Raw genomic sequence first — 24268 nt, forward strand, 5'->3', positions numbered from 1 at the left:
TACTAAAACAATGTGAGTTAGCAAAACAAAATCAGGAAACAGTAGTAAGTAAAAAGATAATAACAGAGACGGAAAAGAGTCTAATAAGGATGCATTTAGAAGATAAACACAAGTGAACATAACACAAGGAGAGTGAGGCACTCAGGACATAGAGGTAGTGAACGAAAAATAGAAAGAAGAGGTCAAAAGAAAGGAGCAAACAAAGATAAGCGAGGGAGAGTGGGTGAGTTATAGTGATAGAGTGTGACAATACTACTCAGTGAGTAAAGAGGAATTACTAAAAGAACAAAGGAGGAAAAGACGGAAAAGGGAAGTAAAGCAGAGACACTGAAAGCTGAAAAGTGGTGCTAGGGAGAGAGGGGATGCAGACAGTTGAAATGGAAATGAGGGGTTGTGAAAGAAGTGGAGTAAACGAATGGGTGTGAAACAGAGTGAGAGAAAGGCAGTGTGAGTGAGTAAAGACAGCTGAAAGAGAGAGGAAAAAGGAAAGTGAGTGTCAGAGAATGGGAATACAATTTAATTTACACAATCCAAAGTATACAATAACTTGTACAACATGTTACATAGTTTATTTTTGCTGTTCTCAGAATATATTGAATTTCACTTAAAACACAGTGAGTTCAAATTACTCATCATATGACAGCGGTGAAAAAAACCACAATCTAAAAGATTGTGTTTTTTTTTAAAACTTAGATACTGACAAATGACAAATGTACACTAATCTTCGATTGACTTACTTTTCCTTGAGGCCAAATAGTATATCATGGAGGTCCTTTTCTCGTTGCAAAGTACTTTGCTGTTCAGTAAAAAATCAATTTCATTGACTTTCTAGAAGAAAAGCTCCAAGAACATCTGAAATATTTTCATTATTTTCATATACTCCTTTGTTTCAGTCATGACTCTTTACTCATTCCTGTACCTTTCCTTTTGGCCAAATAGTGTCAGATGTATGAGTATATTTTCAAATTAATTCAAAGAAACTCTGAAATGACCTTTTTTCCGACGTTTTGAAAGAAAGGCTCTACAACATTTTCACAATATTTAAGTATTTGTAAAAGCATCTCTGACTCACTCATGTTCATCATTTTGTATAATACGAATATCACTTACTATGAGATCCACTTACAGTACCTATATGACAAGTCAATTTTTTATATTACCTTGATCACTTTTACTCAGAATATATTTTTAAACAGCAAAATAATCTTTATTAACTGCTCCCGTCTTCATAGGCCAATTACCTTTACCTAAATTTTGGTTGTAAAAACACTAGGTATGAATTTTTAAAGCCAAAAGGCAAACGTTGTTTGAAAGTCAAATGAGTGTCGTTACATTGGGTCCAACCTTTACAACTTTTTAAATAGCATGTGTAGTGCCCTGATGTTGTAGAAGGACCATCATGAAAAATAATAGCTGCAGTTGCAAAGGTTCTTCCTGATATCGATAACTGTGAAGCCACGAAATTTTTAATAGAAGTTGTCAATTTAGTTCCATCAGGTCTACATCGTTGGAACATTAAAATGACATACTGACCATAATTTTGTAGAAATAATGTGGACAGCATTGTAGACTTACATTGGGGACACACCATATTGTGATCCGCTGTTTTAAATAGATTATTAAAAGGCAGTGATTTGCAGTCTGGTAAAGTCAAATATATAAATCTTTCAGTGTCTATTCTAGTAGTACTTGATAAAGTACAGTTGTCGCAGTCATGCTGCCACTGATAAGAAAGGATAAAAAGATTTTTAATATCTACACCTTCATCTTCCAATACATCAAACATATACATTAAAAATTCCTGACAATCCTGCTGAATATTCTGTGAAAATTGATTTTGACCAGTAGATATGTCTAGAAGATTTCGAATTTCTGAAACACTTTCTATTTTTGCTCTATCACTGGTACATTTCTCAAACACGGAATTCAACAAACAACAGAATCTTTGATCCCGATTTTCAACAATCTGTTCTTGTATATTTTGAAGAAAAAAAACAACATTAACCACTACATTAGCATAGCAGTTGACACCAGAACTGTTTTCAAACTGAAATCCAACAACATCTTCAACAGAATCTTTTTTCCTTCTGCTTACAATTACAGTTTCATCTACTTTTTGTCTTTTTGCTACTACCTCTCTGCAATTACTCTCATTTCTTCTTTTTCGGCCTATCACACGTTTTTCAATCAGAGGATATTTAGGCAAATGTGGAACATACTCTCTTCTTAACCTATTGTATTCTTTAACACAATGTAGATCTGCACAAATCTTTGTTTCATCACACTCAATCAAGTACAATCCTGATAAAGTTCTGACTTGTGATAATGCCACATATGCCATACCCTCTTTAAACACAGAACTTCCAATGTTCACCAAAGCGCTATCTACACTTAAACCTTGAGACTTATGAATTGTCACCGCATATGCCAAACAAATAGGAAACAGTTTTCGCCGAACATATAAGTCTTTCACGAGCAAAAATCTAGCTGAACAATGATAAATTTGTTCTATTTCATCAATGCCATCAAATTTAATTTTTAAAATTTCAATTGCATCTCTATTTTTGTAATTCACAAAACCAACAACATGACCCATTGCTCCATTTACCAGACCTCTTTCAACATTTAAATTCCTTCTCAAAATGATACGACAATTTAAACACACATTCAGAGTCTTTTCAAAACCAGCAGTTTTAGATATAGTCTTCTCTAATGAATCCAATTTTGATTTCAAATTTTCAGACAAAATAATTGTTGCTCCCATATGCTCTATTTTATCTGTAGCTTCCAGTTTCACTATCTCTTCATTTTCTAACTGTAACATTTTGTTGTTGAACATGGAACATTCTTTCAGAGTTGGCATCAAATATATGCCAGATTTCTTCTCGTTAATTTTCTTAAAAATATTCTCTGGAAGAATGTTTTCATTTGGGTACAAATTTGAAATTAATCGTCCATGTAAAGCTTCTTTCCTTTGCTGACTTAGTTTTCCGATTCTTACATCTTGTAAAATATTTTTATAATCTTCATCCTTTGCTTGCCGCATATTTTGAAGCAGTTCTGCATATTTGAAGTTTAACCATATATTAACATTTCCAATACTTCCTAAGCACTTCCTGGTATCTTCATGCGTGAGCATTTTGAACACAGGTTGTTCTTTCACTGGAGTCAACTGCAGTAGATCTCCAAAAACAATAATGTGTTTTCCTCCAAATAAGACATCATAGTCTGTTCTAAGAATTTCTTGCATTCTCAAATGCACAAAAGCAAGCATTATATTTGACACCATGCTTACTTCATCAATGATAAGAAGTTTCATTTTCTTCAGGACTCTCGAAACTTCGGAACACGCATCTCCAGATAGCTTGTGGTACTCCAATTTGTTATCATGCTCCACTGGCAGCATCAGTAAACGATGTAAAGTAATCCCTTTAATGTTATGTGCAGCCAGCCCAGTTGGAGCGGTAACAACACAAGACAGCGGTGATTCAGTTCTTTTCTGCAGATAAGTTGCAATTGCTTTAATCAGAAAACTTTTTCCAGTTCCCGCTTCTCCACTCACATACAGTTGGACAGGCTTAAAGGATGTACATGAGCACTCTTTCTTCTCATGACTGAATCCATGTTTAATCTGTTCTGTGACTTCGTCATATATCTGTTTCTGCTCAAGGTTTAGTTGTTTCACCAAATCTTCTAAGTTAACTACATCATCTTGAGCTTGTTCCATAGCTCTTTCCACCTCATCCATGGCAGTGGCAGCTTCATTTTGTATAATTGGTCCTCCAAGTGGATCCTGACTCAATGAAGCAGAACTCTGACTGTCTTGAGAACTGTCTCTAGCAATCTCTGCAGCAATTGTGGCTTCTTGCTCTATTTCTTCGTTCAACATTTGCAGATAATTTGGAAAAACAGGGCATTCTATGGTATCCTTCCTTGATTGCATTAAAAGAATCTTCGTAACACAGAAAATCTCCAAGTAGTTCCTCTTCTGTACGCCATGGCTTAAAGAGTTGCAAAAGAGCTAAATAGTAAAATTCCCTTTTCTCTGGATTTTCGCAACTCAATTTTCGATGATTAATCAAATGGCCTTTTTTCTGTCTCACTAGACATCCTTCACACCCAATGATAGCATATATTCCATTGTTGATATCTTCTCTGATGGTTCTCTTATAAATATAGTTTTGCAGAACTTCATACAAACAACTGTTCTCAAGATGACTACTTCTATTTGGATAGTATGTATCCAACATGTTTGTCTTCAAAATATCTGTACTTTCTGGTTCTTTCTCCGCCAAATACTCTATTTCTTGTACAGATTTCAAAACTCGGTTTCGTGTTGCAGCAAGACCTAGACTCACCCAAATGATGGTTCTAGATTTGGAATAGAGACTTGCTGACGACAATCTATCAGAACATTCATATGCTCTAATTTCTCGATGCGACAACATCTTCAGACTGTAACTGTATAATTTCTTGCTTAGACTCTTTTCATGTGAAATGTCCTCCCACATTTCCTTCAGTTCTGACTTTTCTTTTTTTGTGAAGTAAGACGTCACATATCGAGCAACAGCAATAGAGTTGTCAGCAACGAACTGAATATCCATGTTAGCATTCCACATGGACAAAATCACTGGGTTGTAGTCGTTGATGTACTTGGACTCTTCGTTTCTTTTTAAATTGTATGTATTTTTGGGTGATTTCCTCGTCACAGTATGTCGCAGAGAAGACATCAAATTATTTACTCTTCCTTTAGAAATCACTGGTCGTGGAAAGCCGAAACAACATTTTGTGTAGAACTTGTCCTTGTTTCTGAATTTTCGACGACAGTACTTTCCACAACGATGGGATTGAAAGCGTAAAACTTGTTGCCTTAAACTGTTTTCCTCTGTAGTTTTCGGAACAGCACATGTTGAATACTCTTCAATGAAACTCATCACTGTTTCATCCGAATCTGTTCCAAATTTGGGTGCATCTTTAATCCACAACAACATATGTATGTGAGGAGCACCTCTCGCTTGATACTCCTTTCTCCAAAAGAAATCCAAAACCTCTCCAAGGGGAGGATTTTTTTTGTTGGTAATAAAAGACATCATAGCTTCAAATCTATGATTGAAATATCTGCATACATTCACTGGATCCAAAGAACACAGCTCTCCAGGTGTTTTGAATTCTATATTTTGTATATTTGCATTTGCCTCTCGTAGAAATTGAAGTAAGTCGTCCCATGCATACTCAGCACAGCTAAGAGTGAGGAACCATGTTGGAGTTCCTAAGTTTCTTAGCATTCATTTCAATTCCCCATGACGACGGTACCAATACTCATTTGTACCACGCTGACATGCCATGAGATTGATTAGATGAGATTCCAAAATATTATCTTGCAGATTCACTTTCTCCATAAAGTCCCTCGCCGAAACATTTTGCAGATGTGCTCCATATCGTCCACCTCGACCTGTTGGAAATAGCTGTGGAAAACAACGAGCTTCCAAACTTTCTTCCCATACACTAATGGGACTTCCTTTTGCTGCTTTCATTTGAAACAATTCAATTGCATTCCCCATTACTTCTTTGGAATGCAAAGGATGAACAGTATAATGTTCATATATTTCTTCACTTCTAGACAAATCAACTTTTTCAATTTGTCCGCCTGAACAATCATTGTCTTCATCTGCAGCTGTTTCCACTGCTGCAACACATACATCTTTGTAATACTCATTGTTTTCGACTAAATACAACGTTGCCTTTTTGACTTTCCTAACATCCACTAAATCTTGCCAGATTTTCTTACTCTTTGTCGGAACCCCATTAACTAGAATAACTAAAGGTTCCTCTTCTACTTTTTCTATTCCAATGGTATCAATATTTTTTTTCAAATCAAGAGGCAAATAAACAACTCTTCCCTTTAATCCTCTCTGCAAATCTGTAGGAGGCAATTTCCCTATCTTAGGCTCCATGCGAACAATTGCCTGAAAAGGATGGACACATTGAATCAAAATAGACTCATATGTATTTAAATCCATCAATTCACGGGGAATGTCTACCAACTCCAGATTATTATGAACACCTCTAGCAGGCATTCTGTTTTGATTTAATTTATCATAACAATATTTACAAATACGCTGATCAGAACTCAAATCAAAACAATTCTCCACCCACAAATAAGTTGCAAAATCCTTCCACTCATAATTATTCATCTTTTCACTTTTTACCTATAAATCAACTAATCTAGTTTGATGCTTATAATGACTTCGTCGACAACACACACAAGTACAATTCGGCCTTTCACTTGATTTCACCTTAAACCTGGTAATTTCCTGCTCAAACTTTTCTGTACTTGAAATCTATACATTGTCTTCCACATTACCTTGAATTGCTGTGTCAATTTCTACACTATCCTCTTTTTCACCAAAATAACAAATCTCAATTTCTTCACAAATCTTCTTCACGTCTAATTCAGTTCCATGCAAAAGAGCACTGTTTAATTGTTTAAGCTTAAGTGCTGGACTTTTTGCATAATACAACATTCTCACTAATTTCCTCATTTTGGTATGATGCACTGCTAACATCCTAAAATGATGAAAAACACTCTGACAGACTTTTCTATAAAGACAAGCCAGTGAATACCCTTGCAAACCTGTGTTTTCTCTCACTCTGCAAGGATCTAAGTCTTGCAACAACTTCACTTTCTGCTTTAGACTTTTCTTACTATATGTACGTAAGAAATTACAAAACAAATCAATTGATTCCTGTCGCACACTACAAATACGACTACACTTCCAAGTGTACACTGGACCCTTAGAACATCTCCCTAAAACTTCATCAGTTAACACCTCTTCTGGTTCTCTAGGCACAAGTTTCTCTTTTTCAATCGGACAACCGTCTTTCACTTCATACGCTCGACCACTGGTGTCAACTGCATGCACTAAATCATTCTCCTGGAAGTAACTCTCCTCATTAAAAAATGGCTCAGAACTTGAACTGTGCATCCATTCTCCAGAAAAAACTTTACAAAAATTAGTCCGATTAATTACTCTTTTCCATCTACTGTTTGATTTGAAAACATCAATTGTCTTGTTAAGTGTCCTAATTCTATTGATTATTAAAATAAATAATTTTTTCTTAACTTCAAAAGGCTGATCAACAATCTTCTCTACACTTTTCTTTTTCTTATAAAAAGCAGCTTTCTGTTTACCTTTCCTAATGTTTTTTAACAAATTTAAAACCACCCTATTGCGAAACATTCGTTTACGAATGTCTCTAAACTGATTCTGCCTTCTATTCCTATACATATTATTCTCTCCTGCTCCAGTTGTAGGATTCTTTGAGGTTCTCTCCTTCCTTTTCAAATTTACTCTCATTCTCTTTTTCTACATGCTGTCCAACAATATTTTTTGAAGTACATATGTTCCGTATAAAAGACTTAGTTTTCTTACCAGGAGCTTGGTTCCTGTTTTTTGAAGTATTTGTTGTGGAAGAGTGCTGTAATTCTGTTGCTGTTTTTGTTTTTTGGCGGTTATGTTGTTTTCTTCTCCTTTCCCTTGAGGGCATTTTTGCTTACTCTTGAAATCTTGATTTCAATCTGCGTTAAAAAAAAATAGCACATTATAGACCACTATTACCAAACAACAAAGCAATGACAAAATGCAAACGATCTATTCAGGGTTACAGATCAGGTGAGGATTCTCCAGGGGTGCACAAAAGGTGAGGCCTGTATTGAAGAGTATAGTGGAAGACAGCTCTGTCCACAGGTACAAAGAAGATGAGACCTGTATCTAAGAGTCCAGTAGGGGATAGACTTCATAAAGTCTAGTCCACTGCACTCTTATACACAGGCTTCACCACCTATGCTTCCCGGGAAAGGCCTCTCTCCCACTACAGTCTTGATCATAAACCTCACCTCCTCTGTCCCTCTGCACATGTCTCACCTCATCTGCACAATCTACTTCCTAATCTCAGGTAACACAGGTGACATAATTGTGAAAAGGTCAAATTTTTTTATGTAATCATGCACACACTATTTATTCTGTATAAAAAATGTAGAATTCATTGATTAGTCCCAAAATATGGAGTAGTGTGCAAGAAAAAAATAAGCCTCATTTATAAAGCCCTGCGTCAGTTTTGCGCAACTGATGCGTCACTTTTTGTGACGCATTGGCGGCATAAAACATGTGCCTTGTTGCGCCATATTTAAAAAGTGGCGCATGTAGGTAGATGCGTCATTTTTTAAACCTTTTCCGCCACATTATACCTCTGTCAAGTGTAATGTACAGAGAGGGGTCATTTCTCCGCAAAAAGCCTCGTAATAATGACACAGTGAAATCTATGAGATTTCACTGCGTCACTTTTAGGACACTGTTACGTCAAAATCTTGCACCTGCCTCACAGCAGGGATAAGACTGAGGCAAACGCTTTCACATGGGGCTTTCCCCATGTGATACGATTCTCACACCTAAGCAGGAGTGCAGATGAGATGAAGACTGTCCAGGGGAGCACAAAACATGAGGCTTGTGTCCAAGAGTGCAGTGGACAGGACTACACTGGAGTAGTGTGCAAGATAAAGATGAGCCTCATTTATAAAGCCATGCGTCAGTTTTGCGCTACTGATGCGTCACTTTTTGTGACGCATTGGCGGCATAAAACATGTGCCTTGTTGCACCATATTTAAAAAGTGACGCATGTAGGTAGATGCATCATTTTTTAAACCTCTGCACCACATTATACCTCTGTCAAGTGTAATGTACACAGAGGGGTCATTTCTCCGCAAAAAGCCTCGTAATAATGACGCCGTGAAATCTATGAGATTTCACTGCGTCACTTTTAGGACACTGTTACGTCAAAATCTTGCACCTGCCTCACAGCAGGGATAAGACTGAGGCAAACGCTTTCACATGGGGCTTTCCCCATGTGATACAATTCTCACACCTAAGCAGGAGTGCAGATGAGATGAAGACTGTCCAGGGGAGCACAAAACGTGAGGCTTGTGTCCAAGAGTGCAGTGGACAGGACTAAACTGGAGTAGTGTGCAAAAAAAAGATGAGCCTCATTTATAAAGCCATGCGTCAGTTTTGCGCTACTGATGCGTCACTTTTTGTGACGCATTGGCGGCATAAAACATGTGCCTTGTTGCACCATATTTAAAAAGTGACGCATGTAGGTAGATGCGTCATTTTTTAAACCTCTGCACCACATTATACCTCTGTCAAGTGTAATGTACACAGAGGGGTCATTTCTCCGCAAAAAGTCTCGTAAAAATGACGCAGTGAAATCTATGAGATTTCACTGCGTCACTTTTAGGACACTGTTACATCAAAATCTTGCACCTGCCTCACAGCAGGGATAAGACTGAGGCAAACACTTTCACATGGAGCTTTCCCCATGTGATAGGATTCTGACACCTAAGCAGGAGTGCAGATGAGATGAAGACTGTCCAGGGGAGCACAAAAGGTGAGGCTTGTGTCCAAGAGTGCAGTGGACAGGACTAAACTGGAGTAGTGTGCAAAAAAAAAAGAATCTCATTTATGAGGCCCTGCGTCAGTTTTGCACTGCTGATGCGTCACTTTTTGTGACGCATCGGCGGCATAAAACATGTACCTTTTTGCGCCATATGTAAAAAGTGACGCATGTAGGTAGATGCGTCACTTTTTAAACCTCTGCGCCACATTATACTCAAAAATGTAAAAGCCATTCATTTTCCCCAAAATCGTTTTTGACATCACATTTAGGAAACACAGCACAGGTCCTATGTACAAGCATTCCATGTCATTACTGAAACCTCACTATTTTACAAAATACAATTCCTCTATGCAAACAAATTCAATATGCTTCCTACACTGAGTTAACACAGGTAACATCATTGATCAAAGATCAAAGATCAAAAAGTACTTTATTCGGTTAAAAAAGCAATAACCATAAAAGCAACAGAAAATCACAGTTCATTTACAATTTTGAATAGTGCAGCAATTTACAAGGAAAATATTAATATAGTACATAGTATTTACACTGTTACAATTCGTTTAAACAAATTGATTTCCGATATTTAAAAACCTGTTTAAAATACTCAGATAACGAGGCAACAGTAAAAACATTGTCCATTTTTTGCAATTCTAAAAACGCTGGGCGGCATCTGTACAAATTCATCTCCTTTAAGATAGGGACGATCTATTTTCTGCGGGGCAGTGTGTAAAATTTACAGAAAAATAAAACATGCATGTTAGATTGTACAGATTTTTCATCGCGGGGGCATACTGGCAATTCATTGGACCACGAGTTCATTTCAGGGAAGCTAAATAATCTAAAAACAATATTGGATCTGAAACGTGTTAAAAGGAATCTGTCATAATTGGACATATGTAGGCTTAAGTATGGCTGTAGTTTGTCTCTGGTTAAAATTAACTGATGTGAAGTCACAGAATTTTTCTTAGTTTTTTCAAGCAGTCTTTTTTCACTAAGGCAATCCATACACATTTTTTTCAGTGCTTTTCTGGGGATATGTGCCATAGTAGACGGATCGTCATAGTATTGTGAACGGTCAATATCCTTCAGGAATGTTCTAATATAGTTTAGCCATTCGACTCCGTTTACTCTACCAAGTTTTAGAACATCCTGTAATATAGCACGATTTAATACACATTCATTCATAGTCCAGACTCTGTGCCAGAGGAGAATGGGTTGTACTCTAATTGTATCTGAAATATACGGCAACCCCAGCTCAGCGTGGCAAATAAAAGTCGCTGTACTTTCTGGTAGTGATAAGATGTGCCGTAGAAACTTATTATCAACTGTTTGGAGTGCTTTTGTGTTAGAATAACCCCAGAGCCCAGCTCCATATATTGCCACAGATACACACGTTGCATTATAAATAGTTAAAATTTCCCTGATCGGTTTCATTCCGTTTTCTTATAAAGCTCTTCAGTGCCATAATTGTCTTGGAGAACAAGAGCGTTCTTGCCTTCACCGCACTTGTCCAGGAGCCGGTCTCGTGGAACAAGATTCCAAGGTAGGGGAAGGTGGATGTTCTTTCTAAAGGGGCGGTATTTATGTACATCAATTTCATTTGTTTTTTAATGCGTGTGCCACAGTTCATAGAGAAAGTCTTACTGTAATTTATTTTTAAATCAAGGCTGAGCATAAACCGGTTAAAGGATGTTATCAGTTTTTGCAGGGCCATAGGGGTACGAGCCATTAAGACGGCGTCATCTGCATACAGGAGTGCAGGGATGAACCTCTTTCCAATCTTAGGCATATCCCCACACTCTTGCAACAGATGATTCTCCAGGCCATTTATATAGATAAGGAATAAAAAGGGCGCCAAGACGCACCCCTGGCGCACTCCGCGCCCTATTCCAAAAGACCTACTGCATTCCCCCCCTTTGCCATAACGCACAACAGCAGTGGCTCCTGAATATAACTCCCTTAAGAATTGAATTATCGACTTTTCCACGCCCAGCCGTGACATCAAGTCCCATAGTTTAGAGTGAGACACGCAATCGAAAGCCGATGTAAGATCAACGAATATAAAATACAGACGCTCCCTTTTTATCATAGTGTATTTCTGCTGGATCAAAAATAAATTTAAACCCTGCTCTGTTGTTCCTATACCCTTTTGGAATCCAAATTGTAAATCACTGATTGCCCCAAACTCCTCTGCCCAGTTTTGCAATTTAGCTAAAATCACTCTGCCAAGGATCTTTATTGATGAGTCAAGGAGGGATATTGGCCTATAGCAGGCACAGTCTTGTCTGTATCCCTTCTTATAGATGGGTACAATAATTGATGTGAACCAGGAAGGACTCAATCCCCTCACCAAAGCTGCATTAAAAAGTTGTACAAGTATTGGGCCCCAGAAATCACTATTTGCCTTGTACAAATCTGCCGGGATTCCATCTGGGCCAGCCGCCTTACTGCCCTTTGTGGCTTCTAGACTTAATAGGATCTCGGGTAGTGTTACCTTTAGTTTATTTTCCTCCTCTACTAATTCGCCTTCCATGTTTAGGCCTGTATTTTCCACCTCATCTATGGCCATATACAGAGTGGAAAAATGCACAACCCAATCCTCCTCATTAATAGCAATTTCCATCCGGGCTTTAGTGGTTTCATATGGAAGAGGGGCATTTACCACCCTCCAGAAGGCGGATATGTCTTTTGTTTGTGAGGCTGTACATAATTCTTCCCATACTCCCTTTTTAATGACATTTCTTCTATCTTTTAGGGCCTGATTGTAGCCTTTCCTTAAATTTCTTATCTGAATGATGTCACGTGGGTCCTTATGTATTGCATGCTTAAGCTCTGTGAGGGCCTTAGTGCAAGTCCTGTTAAACCATCTTGTGCCTTTCTTTGGTCCATTTTTGACGCTAAATTCAGATTCTTTTTGATAGTGGATGCAATGATGTTAAAATTGGCTATTATACTTTCACTATTGGAATCTTCGTCTAAGCAGATTTTAAAATTACCAGCACAAGTGTTTACCAACTTTTTGAGAAAATCTTCCGGTACCACCTTACTCCACTTGAGAGTGTACCCGTTCTGCCTCTCTAGCGTAACGTCTGGGGCAACCTGTACATGATCATTACCACGAGCCAAAGAAGATTCTCAATCTCAAGTATTTGGGGTAAGTGGTCACTCATTGGTGCATCCAGAATTTTAAAACTACCTATCTTGTGACCATAACCGTTTGAACATAGGCTAAAGTCTATAGTAGTGGATGCTCCCCTCCCAATAAAGGTTGGTACAAAAGGTGCTGGTTGCGGAGTCATTTCATTGACAAAACCCAAGTCATAATCAAACAATAATTCATTCAATAAGTCCCCGGTCTGTGTATGTTTAAAATGTGAAAGATTAATGTCCTGCTCCAACATTAAACCACAGATGCCTTTACATCCTTTTGTGCATAATGGACAATTAAAATCACCCCCCCATAAAATTATTACTTCCTTTTCCTTGCTGTCTAATTCACATTGTAAGTCATTAGCTAACATTTTCAAAATGTTTCGTGACATATTGCCTGGAATATTGTTATAAAAGTTTATAATTACAAGGCACAATCCAATTTTAGTATCTATTGCTAATTTATGGTAAAAATCAGATTTAGAATAAAAACGTATCCTCTCATACCCTAATCCGTTCGAGACGTTCGTGATTAGACCACCCTTAGGTCTTCCATGTGTACCACCTAATGCTGGAGTACAAAATGTTTTATAACCATTTAAATGTATCTGGTCTATAACCCAGGTTTCTTGGAAGGCCATAATGTCCAAACCATTTGTAACAGTCTCCCAGGAAGGATTAGTAATTTTTGTTTTCAATCCTGCCACGTTCCAAAACATCATGGTACATATATCTTTGTTTAAGTCTGTACCACCATTATTCCTGGTATCCGCTCCATTGGGTTTTTTATTTTCCTTCTCCAAGATATTAAACACATTTAAGGTATCATTTGTATTTAATAAATTTTTTCCGGTTTCCTGCCTTATGCTCATGTCGGGTGGTGAAACATTTCCAGCACTATCCATTGGCTTACTGAGGGTGGGTGAAAATAAAGAGGATTGTGATGCCTCGTTGTCTGACTGTCAATCTACTGCCTCCAAATCGCTGAACCGATTAAAGCAGGGGATGGAAAACGGAACATATTGTGGATCCCTCCATTCTGCGTGTCGATTTTGGTCCGCATAATGTGTTCTCCCCCCCTTCGCTGAATTGTAGTCCATCCATCATTTGCCCCTTCTCCCCATGTGTTGTGGGCTGGATCCCCACGCATTTCATGACCCCACCCTCCCCGAGGATGATTTGAGCCCCTCATCCAACTCCATCTATTATCCGTGGTCTGTACTGCCATATAGAAAAAAGAGAGTGGTCTTGCCACAATTGTTGCTCCATTATTTCTCTTAGCCCTTAGACAAATATGATCCACTGATCTGGGGTCATCAAAGGTTATCACCACACAGTCTCCTCGTAATCTCTTTTTAGTTTTCCCCACCCAAGGAACCCGCTGCACCATTAAAATATTACTGGTTATATTCGGTGGGAGGGGGTGGTTAGAATTCAACCAGTGAAACACTTTATTTTTAAGTGCCCAAAATGATTCTGTGATCTGGGCGGCTAATTCGGGAACCCCAGTTAGGATTACCACGTATGGACAGGCATCTGGTGGTAAATTGATCCCTCTACGTTTTTCCATCTTGTCTTGGGGAGGTATCTCAGCAGTGTGGATAGAGGTATTTAAGATCTCTGGCTTGTTTTTGTTAACCTCGGTCGTTGGGGTAGGTTTAGCTGGGTTTTTACTTGTCACGAGAGGGCAAGCATTTTGCAGAGGTGTTTTAGGGGCTGGTTTTGTGATTTCAGCTAAAGGTTTATTTGTTATTTGTAGTTTATTTACAGGGAGGGTTAGATGAGCTAATTTGTTTAGTCTGATTCGGACGCATGGCTTCTATATCCTTATGCAGAACATTTAGTTGAGTTTCTATTGCCAGGAGCTTATTTTCCAAAGGAGACAACAAGGATTTAATGATGGTTTTTAATGTCGATATGAAAGGATCTTCCCTATCTATATTAGTGGCTGTACTATTGGGTGTGGAGCTATTATTAAAGATATCCGCCAGAGTATCATCTAGGGTAGAGTCATCAATAGTCAAAGGCATCGTTAAAGGGCCAACTACTTCTTTCCTAGTGTCCTCTCTGGAAGCTCCCCTCGTTTGCTCTATGCTGTTTACGGGTCCCAATTTGTTTGCGGGTGTCACGTTTTACTTTTTAAGGATGGGAATATTTTTAGTGTGCCTGTTCTTTGGGATTGCTCCCTCCCTTTTCCCTTGTAGCTCAGTATTACTTCTTTCCACCTGGGGATCTATTTGTGTAGAAATCAAGATGTTCCCAGATGGTGTCAAATACTGTGAATCAGAAGGAATAGAGTCACGGAGATCTGGCTGGGTAGTCATATTGTTATGGACCTCTACAAGTATCTGCTAGGAGATGATCTGGCCCGCAGTGTTTTCAGGGCTGAGAGCCTCAGCAATATGACCCATAGAGGACCTCTTAGCAAATGCTAGATCCTGGGACACCCTTCTCTCCATAAGCACAATTCCCTGATCTATCAGTGTGTTTGTGCGTATGATGAAGTCATCGAGGGTCCCAATCAGCTTTGTCCCTCCAGCTGCAACCTTACTTCTGGTTTCACTAGGCATAGTATAGGAGCAAAATGTCATGGAAAACAATACAAACTAGTTCGTAAATAAATGCCTACCGGACCGGGATACAGCAGGCAAAATGTGCAGAGTTTCGGGCCCAGCCCAGCCTCCTCTGGCCTCTGACGGCCTAAGACGGCCCGCCCTCTGCCCGGGCTGAGCCCGGCACAGGCCCGCGCGCAATCCCGCGACGCGGGGAGTGCGCGCAATTTCAAGCGCCTCCGGTGGCGGGAAATGGCGATGGCGGTTCCTGAAGCAATGCCCCCAGGGAGTTGTAGTTCTCCTCGCTGTGGCCGCTGAGATGGTGCGCGTCGGCGAGGGAACCAGCGGCAGCGATGGCAGACTCTGCTGAGTCTCTGGCAGCAGGACCACGGGCTCCTAGATTCCGCCCCAACAACAAGGTAAGCAGGCTTCCCTTGTAAAGAGTCAAATTGATGCCTGTGTCTAAGAGTGCAGTCGGGGATAGCCTTCATGAAGCCTAGTCCACTGCACTCTTAGACACAAGCCTCACCACCTACGCTCCTCAGGAAAGCCCAAACATGTACCTTTTTGCACCATATTTAAAAAGTGACGCATGTAGGTAGATGCGTCACTTTTTAAACCTCTGCGCCACATTATACTCAAAAATGTAAAAGGCATTCATTTTCCCCAAAATCGTTTTTGACATCACATTTATGAAACACAGCACAGGTCCTATGAACAAGCATGTGCCTCACAGCAGGGATAAGACTGAGGCAAACGCTTTCACATGGAGCTTTCCCCATGTGATAGGATTCTGACACCTAAGCAGGAGTGCAGATGAGATGAAGACTGTCCAGGGGAGCACAAAAGGTGAGGCTTGTGTCCAAGAGTGAAGTGGACAGGACTAAACTGGAGTAGTGTGTAAAAAAAAAATAACCTCATTTATGAGGCCCTGCGTCAGTTTGCACTGCTGATGCGTCACTTTTTGTGACGCATCAGCGGCATAAAACATGTACCGTTTTGCGCCATATTTAAAAAGTGACGCATGTAGGTAGATGCGTCACTTTTTAAACCTCTGCGCCACATTATACTCAAAAATGTAAAAGCCATTCATTTTCCCCAAAATCGTTTTTGACATCACATTTAGGAAACACAGCACAGGTCCTATGTACAAGCATTCCATGTCATTACTGAAACCTCACTATTTTACAAAATACAATTCCTCTATGCAAACAAACTCAATATGCTTCCTACACTGAGTTAACACAGGTAACATCATTGTAAAGAGTCAAATGTATTTCTTTAAACATGCACACATTCTTTATTCCTTCTAAAAAATGTAAAAGCCATTCATTTTTCCCAAAATCGTTTTTGACATCACATTTAAGAAACACAGCACGGGTCCTATGTACAAGCATTCCATGTCACTACTAAAACTTCACAATTTTACAAAATACAATTCCTCTATGCAGTAAAAACTTTTTACCAAGCATTATCAAAAAGCATGACACAAAGCAACATTAAATAACCACAATTTGCTTCCAAATCTTCTCCATAGAGTATACAAGTCTCTATGTATATTAAATGAATCATAACTCACCTTTACAAATGCTCTAGGAGATTCAGAACAGTGTCAGATACACACACCAATATTTCTTCAGCAGAGCAAAAGGTATGTTCTCCAGGCACTGCAACCATTAATGGCACAGAAAACCTCTGTTTCTACACACATATTGCTCATGGTAACCAATCAAAACTCTTCCCTCTGTATTTTCAAACCAACACCCTTCCCCCCCTCAGCCCTTTCTACCTGTTTCCATAGCAACTCCCTCCTCACTGAGCTCTCAGGTTTAAATGTTTATTCTACAATGTTGCAAATCACCTCAGCAAGGATGTTTGACCTGCGAATACACCAGCTTATCTGGTGCAATGTTTCTTTAAATGACTTTTTTTAACCATTCAAATTACTTCTTACACAGAACACAACCATGCACCCTAACTTTCAGTTTTCAACTACCTCAATCTACCAATCATTGCTTGTGATTCAAGAGCACTGAAACTCCACAGGTTTTTTTTTTGCAAACTCCTACTGTTCCAACTGCCATTTTATTCCTACACTTCATCTGACTGCACCAGAACCTCCTCTACCATGTATTCTGTCTGGATTATTGGACATAGCTATATCCACTGGGCTCAAAGGTATGCAGCTACCAGAAATGTTCACAACCTTGATTTACCAAATGTGAACATTAAATGGATTGGCCAGAGATACCATTGGTGAAAACCTTTTTGCATTTGCCACACCCTAACCTCATAATTCTGCACTGTGGTGGAAATGACTTAGGCACTTTGACTGGGGTAAGTCTGGAAATGCTTTTAAAGGACACCTTTGAACAATTGATGGCACTTTTTCCTCAAACTGCCTTGGTATTTTCCAATATATGCCAAAGACAGAAATGGAACTGGTCCAACCAATTTTGTCCACAATTTGAGAAAGCACGGAAACATGTGAATAAATCTGTTTCTGCTTACATGAGAGACTATGGAATGGGTTCAATATACAACAACAACTTGCGTTACAACATGCAAGATATCTACAGAGGAGATGGTGTGCACTTCTCAGATGAGGGGAATAGAATATTCCTCCTGAATTTAAGACTGTGCATTGGTACCTACTTGTAGGTACCTAAATCAGCCACAGAACCCAAAAGCTCTTTTCAGAGCTACCCTACCTCTGATCACTCCAAATGATTATCTTTTTCTAACTTTTTTCACTATTTTTCACCAAAGTACGCTCCCCGGTACGCTTCCCGGTGCGCGTACCGGGCGCTCCCCCCACAAAAATTTAAAAATATATATATATTTTTTTGGTCTATATGGGCCTCCTAACACCCCCTCATTAAACCTAGTGGGTCAGGGAGTGCCTACCGTGCCCCCTTATACCCATTCCCAACGTTGTTTGTCCTCCATTTTCTGTCTCAAATCTACCGAAACACAAAATGGAGGACTCCCGTAGCGCTGCCGGTACGCGTACCGGGGCGCGCACCGGGAAGCGCTCCCAAAAAATGTGAAAAGTTAATTTACATAAAAATTACTGAACACACTTTCACCAAATATAGAATAGCTCATACTACATACCAATCCCTACCATTTTCCCAAATTTGGTGGAATTCCATTGAGCCATTTAGCCTGTAGACCTCTCTAAATATCCTGAGGTAAATTACTTCACAAAAACACATCTGAAGTGTTAGAATTGACAACCAATTAAAATGTTACTTTCATTTTCTACTATTATTTCATGACATTTGATTGGTTATGTACCTGAATCTATATAAAGAAAGAGAGGGAAACACAGCCATTTTGACTACTACTTCCTGAAGTACATTTCAAGAGCATTTTCACTGACAACTTCAACTGATTTCTCAAAGGTAAGTTGTTATTTTGAAAACTGAAGTATGTTGTGCACTTTAAGTTAATTTGGAGAACTTTTTCTGATAGTTATATACTATCCCTCTGTAATAGTTATAGATTGAGATAGACTTCTCTATTATAGTTATGGATGGAGTTAGGCTTGTCTTGTATAATTATGAATTTACTTAGGCTTCATCACATACACTTTTTTATATTTCTACTTCCAGTCTGATACCATACACTGCCCAAAGATAAATTCACTGTTAAAAAATCCAAACTACCTGTCTGAACTTAAACCCAACAGTGCCCTATCCCTACTGATATATTTATTTTGTATGCACATTACAGCACGAAAATGGAAGGAGAGCAAAACATTTCCTTTGAAATTGTTCTGGAGAGCAACAATGAAGAAATGATTGTACCCAATGATAACTTGGAATTCATGGATGAATCACGGGACTATGAACTACTTCAATGTGTAGAATCAGTAGATTTGCTGATTCAAAATGAGGACATTTCTGACAGTCAAATATTAGAAGTTCTATCAAATTTTGAAAAAGAATCTGAAAAATAAATGTATATTTAATAATTCTAAAATTGTTTGAGACATTATTCATTTTTATATGTAATTCTTAAACTAGTACCAAATTGATTATAATGTAAAGTCAGACTTATAGTATACTGTGCAACTTTTTTATGTTACATAGTAATTTTGCTCATAGATACTTCCTTTCTCCCACTATATTATCTCCAATGTGTATTTGACATCTCTTTTTCATCTCCTGCCTCCATGTTCTTTCTGCTTTCCTGACAGACTATAGTATAGATTCCACATACCACAATAACTTCTGTAACAACATGACTCTGCATTGGTACCTACATGTTGGTACTTAAGTCACCCACACAACACAACAATTCTATTCAGAGATACCCTACCTCTAAGCACTTTAAATTATCATTTTACTGTTTCACTGAGTTTTCCCCATGTGTGTGGGGCGGGGGAGGTGTGTGTGGAGGATGGTGGGGTGTGTCTGTGAGGTGTGTGTGTGTATGTGTCTGGGGGGTGAGGTGTATAGGTGTATGTAGGTGTATTGAGTATGTGGGTGTGGGTGGGGGTGTGGGTGTGTAAGGTGTGTGTGCGGGTGTGGGTGTGTGGGGTGTTTGAGTGTAGGTGGAAATGTGGGTGTGTGAGGTGTGTGTGGGAGGTGTGTGGGTGTGAGGGGTATGTGTGTAAGATATGTGTGTATGTGTGGGTGTGTCTGTGAGGTGTGTGTGTGTGTGTATGTGTGGGGGCGGAGGTGTGTCTGTGGGATGTGTGGGGTGTGTCTGTGAGGTATCTGTGTGTGCGTGTGTGTGTGTGTGTGTTGGGGGGTGGTGAGGTGTGTATGAGTGTGGGTGTGTGGAATGTGTGGGTGTGGATGTGTAAGGTGTTGGTGTGGGGGTGTGGGGTGTTTAGGTGTGGGTGGAGGTGTGCGTGTGTGAGGTGTCTGTGGGGAGTGTGTGGGTGTGGGGTTGTGTGCGTGTGGGTGTGTGTGGGACGTACTTGTAGGTACCTAAAACAGCCACAGAACCCAAAAGCTCTTTTCAGAGCTACCCTACCTCTAATCACTCAAAATGATTTTTTTACACTACTATTTTCACTATTTTTCACCAAAGTACGCTCCCCGGTACACTCCCCAGTGCGCGTACCGGGCGCTCCCCCCGCGAAAATATATATATTTTTTTTTTTTTACCCGAGGGACCCTTTTATGTCCCCCACATCAAACCTAGGGGGTCAGGGGGGTCCACCCTGCCCCCTTTTGGTTATTTCCCCCTTTGTTTTTTGCCACCTCTTGTGTCTCGATCCTACCGAGACACAAGATGGCGGCCGCTGCGGACTGTTTCGAATGTTTACAGACACCCGAGAGCCAATCAGTTTCCGTGCGCAAGTCACGTGGCGCGCCCGGAGCGCTCCCCGGTGCGCGTACCGGGGCGCGCTTATAGATATATAAATTTTTTTGAACCAAAATTACTCAAAATCCTCTGGAGCACATATCTTGAGACATAGCAAAGGCACATCGGGCTACCAGTCCCTACAATTTTGCCAAGTTTGGTGAAAATCCATTTAGCCGTTCGAGCTAAAAGTGCGACCAACCGCCCTATGGAAATTAACATGGGGAAAACACGTTTTGGGACCCCCTTTTATCTCGGCCCCCGCTAAACGAATCCCCCCCAAACTTTCAGGGAAGGAGCGGAGAGCCGCGAGGCAAAGTTGCTAAAAAATACAGGCAGATTCCTCAACCGGCGCCAAAGTTATTCCCAATAGAATGTTCTGATTTCCCTATGGAAATCAATCCTAACTATAACTACCTACTGGCGACCGCCAGTAGGTAATATATATATATATATATATATTTTTTTTTCCGGAAGCGGAGAAGTGTCTGAGCGTTATATATTGCGGGATCTACGACCCGCTGAGCAGCACCCGCTCCAGAGTGCCTGGGGGTCTTCGTGGAAAACTCGAGCGTGGAAGTCAGGTATCCCTCGAGCACCGCCGAAGCAATTGTGGACACCGGAGAGGCTTCGGCTTTGAAAACAGCGCAGAGAGAAAATTCCTCTGTTTGCCGCCGACTGAGGCGAAAAGACTGCGCGTCTGACCGGTGAGCCCTGCTTCCCTTCCATACTGCTAGGAAGTGTATTGCATTTAACGGCAGAGCGTCCAGGGGAGCGAAATACAGCGTGCCTCTAACCAAGATGGTTATGAGTAACAGCACTTAATTTAGTGAGTACAACCTGATTTTGTGCAATATGGAAATGTTCGGCGAGCAAGAACGACGCGCGATGGCACAGGATATGTTCAAAAAGCGTGATAGACCGCTCGCAGCGACAGCAACAGCCTCGTCCTCCAGGGCGGGAGACGGGAGCAACAAGCTTAACGAACTATTTTTTAAACTTGAAAAACTGCATGAGCGAGAGGTCCGCAAATGGTGGGAGGCCACCAGCCTCAGTAGCTATATTGACGAAAAAATGGTGCCTAGGGGGTTGAGAGTGTATACTGTGCCTGCTTACGAGCACCCCGACCCCCAGCTATTAACGGACTGGCAGGAACACACCCAAGCATATTGTGATGGTATCCTGAAACTCCTGGTGAAGTATGCGTGGAGCGACAGGGAAAAAGCTCTAGCTGAAATACAAGCGCTAGAAACCCTCATTGATGCGGAAGGTGATCTATCAAAAGTGAACGAACTTAAGGAAGCCCTGAAAAAACGTCTGGTCAGATACCAGCAGAAAATAATGACACGTAAACAAGAAAAGTTTGAACGTGATGAGAATGACTACCGACAGGGGCGTATCCTTACGTTCGCGAAAAAATACGATGCACCCAGGAATGCCATGAACCAAGGCACCATCTTAACACCGGGCTCAAGTGCACCAACCTCAGAGTCTGAGGTAACGGCAGATGAATCGGGAGATGACCAACGGGAACAGAGAAGTGAACGAAGGAGAATTCCTGCCCCTTTTCACACAGAGTTCCAATTGATTCGACAAAATTGGCTCAGAGGAGGCAAAAACAAGCCTCCGGAACGACAAGAAGAAGGAGAACCAGGAGAGCAGGGGGAGGCGGCAAAAGGAAGAGGAAGGGGGAAACCAAAACCCCAAACCCGGTCATACCGCAAAGCGAGGAAGTAAGAAATGTTGAACAAACAAATGGGAACAGTCTCACAGTGGTCAATCTTACAAACAAATCTTTGACCAATGAACAACAAGAACTCCTCAGTTTAGGGCTCACCTTTTGCCCCAACGCGGACCTCGAATTCACACAAACTAAGATTGATCTTTTCAAGTTCACCAGAAAACTCAAGCTGCATAAACATTTTAAAATAAGACCTCACACCAAGGGTATGTCCAAACCTGGGCTCAGGTTAACAGCCACTGACACTTTGATCGGTCAAGACATGTCCTGTATTGAAGCAATGGAAGCATTAAGGAGTGAAAGTGAAGATATGGACATTTCGGCAATGAATATGGCGGAGAGGGCAGTGGCTCAAGGCATTGAACAAGAAAGAGATGGAAGTCAATTCAAACCTCTCTCTACGTTCATCCCTCAATCTCCTTGGGATGCAATTGATGCTTTCTCGGAAGCCATGATGATGGAGTTGGTCAAAGAAAGAAAGGTTTCCCATTCTATTCCAAGTAACATCACTCAATCCCAAAAAAGAGCCTTGCAGGAACTATTAAGCGACACACAAACAATCATAAAACCCTCGGATAAGGGAGGTAATGTCGTCTTAATGACAAGAGAATATTACCATCAAGAAGCAGTAAGGCAACTCTCGGATACAAAATATTATGCTATCACGACCAAAGATCTGTATGATACGAGTATCAGGGAATATGACAACTTGATCCTAAAGTGGTATAACCTTTCTATGCTTGACAAAGATGAACACATCTTTTTAAGAAGTAGCAATCCGATGACACCTACTTTTTATCATTTGCCTAAATTACATAAGAACAATGTCACTCCTCCTGGCCGACCGATTGTGGCATCTATCAGCGGGCTAACAGAGAACATGTCTAAATTCGTGGACAATTACATCTTCCCCTTGGTTCTGAAACTAGACTCTTATGTCCAAGACACCAAGGATTTTTTGAGGAAAGTGGACAATATGGACTGGCAAGATGATTACCTATTCCTAGTGATGGATATTACCAGTCTATACACCATCATTGAGCATCTACACGGACTATCTGCTGTTGAACACTATCTTAACAAACGTCCGATTCGGTTTGCACAACACAATATAATGGTAATGGAATTTGTGCAATTCTGTTTAACGAACAATATATTTTTGTTCGAGGATAGTTTGTATCGACAGACCTCTGGGACAGCTATGGGCACCTGCTTCGCCCCCAGCTATGCGAACTTGTTCGTTGGCTGGTGGGAGGAGCGGGTGCCCAGAAGCTACCAAGAAGGGGGTGAAAGCGGGAAGGTGGTACACTGGTACCGCTACATAGATGACTTGTTCATCGTGTGGCATGGTACTGAGGATATGGCCAGGAAATATATTGATATCCTCAATGATAACATCTACAGTGTGCACCTGTCTGGTACCATTAGCGGGGTGGCAGCCAACTATTTGGACCTACGGGTGTACATTGAGGATGGTCATGTCCAAACGTCTCTATATCGCAAAGAGACGGCAGGAAATTCCATTCTATTTGCCAAGAGTGCCCACCCACCTAAACTCATCAAGAGTATCCCGTACGGGGAACTGTTAAGGATAAAAAGAAACAGTACCCAAGACAAAGATTTCGAGGCGGCTGCCTCGGAATGCTTATCCCGCTTCCGACTCAGAGGTTATGATGAGCCACTTTTATCTAAAACTCTGAAAAAAGTGAGAATGATTCCGAGAAATGACTTATTAGTTGAGAAAACGAGGGGGCCAGACACGAATACCAGGAATGTTTTCAGAATGATTACTCCCTACTCTGCTGGTGCCGAGAGATTCAGGAGCTTGATGCGTAAGAACTGGCACATCGTGCTCACAAATGACGTACTTAGAGAAGATTTGCCACCGCACCCTTTAGTGACCTTTAGCAAAGCTAGGTCTCTAGGGGATGCGCTAGTACACAGTCATCTTGAACCCTTACCCACTCAGTCTAATACTAACACTCTGAAAACAATGAGTGTTTTTTTCCCATGCGGGAAATGTAAGGCGTGTAGCAATAGCCGTAGGGTT

At 40.4% G+C, this 24268-nt stretch overlaps 1 protein-coding gene across 3 annotated transcripts in view; it reads right to left on the minus strand.

Annotated features, from left to right (window-relative positions):
* The window catches only part of LOC144772936 (P2Y purinoceptor 8-like), a 255181-nt gene that overhangs the window by 32379 nt on the left and 198534 nt on the right, over positions 1–24268 (minus strand). The window contains exon 1 of one of the 3 annotated variants that reach the window (XM_078657635.1): positions 7434–7566. The exons of the other annotated variants lie outside the window; for them this stretch is intronic. The gene's annotated coding sequence lies outside the window, so the exon portion shown is untranslated. Of the gene's footprint in view, positions 1–7433; positions 7567–24268 lie in introns of those variants that run through there. 3 annotated transcript variants of the gene reach the window in all.

Source organism: Lissotriton helveticus, chromosome 8 (assembly GCF_964261635.1).
Source record: "Lissotriton helveticus chromosome 8, aLisHel1.1, whole genome shotgun sequence".
NCBI lineage: Eukaryota > Metazoa > Chordata > Amphibia > Caudata > Salamandridae > Lissotriton > Lissotriton helveticus.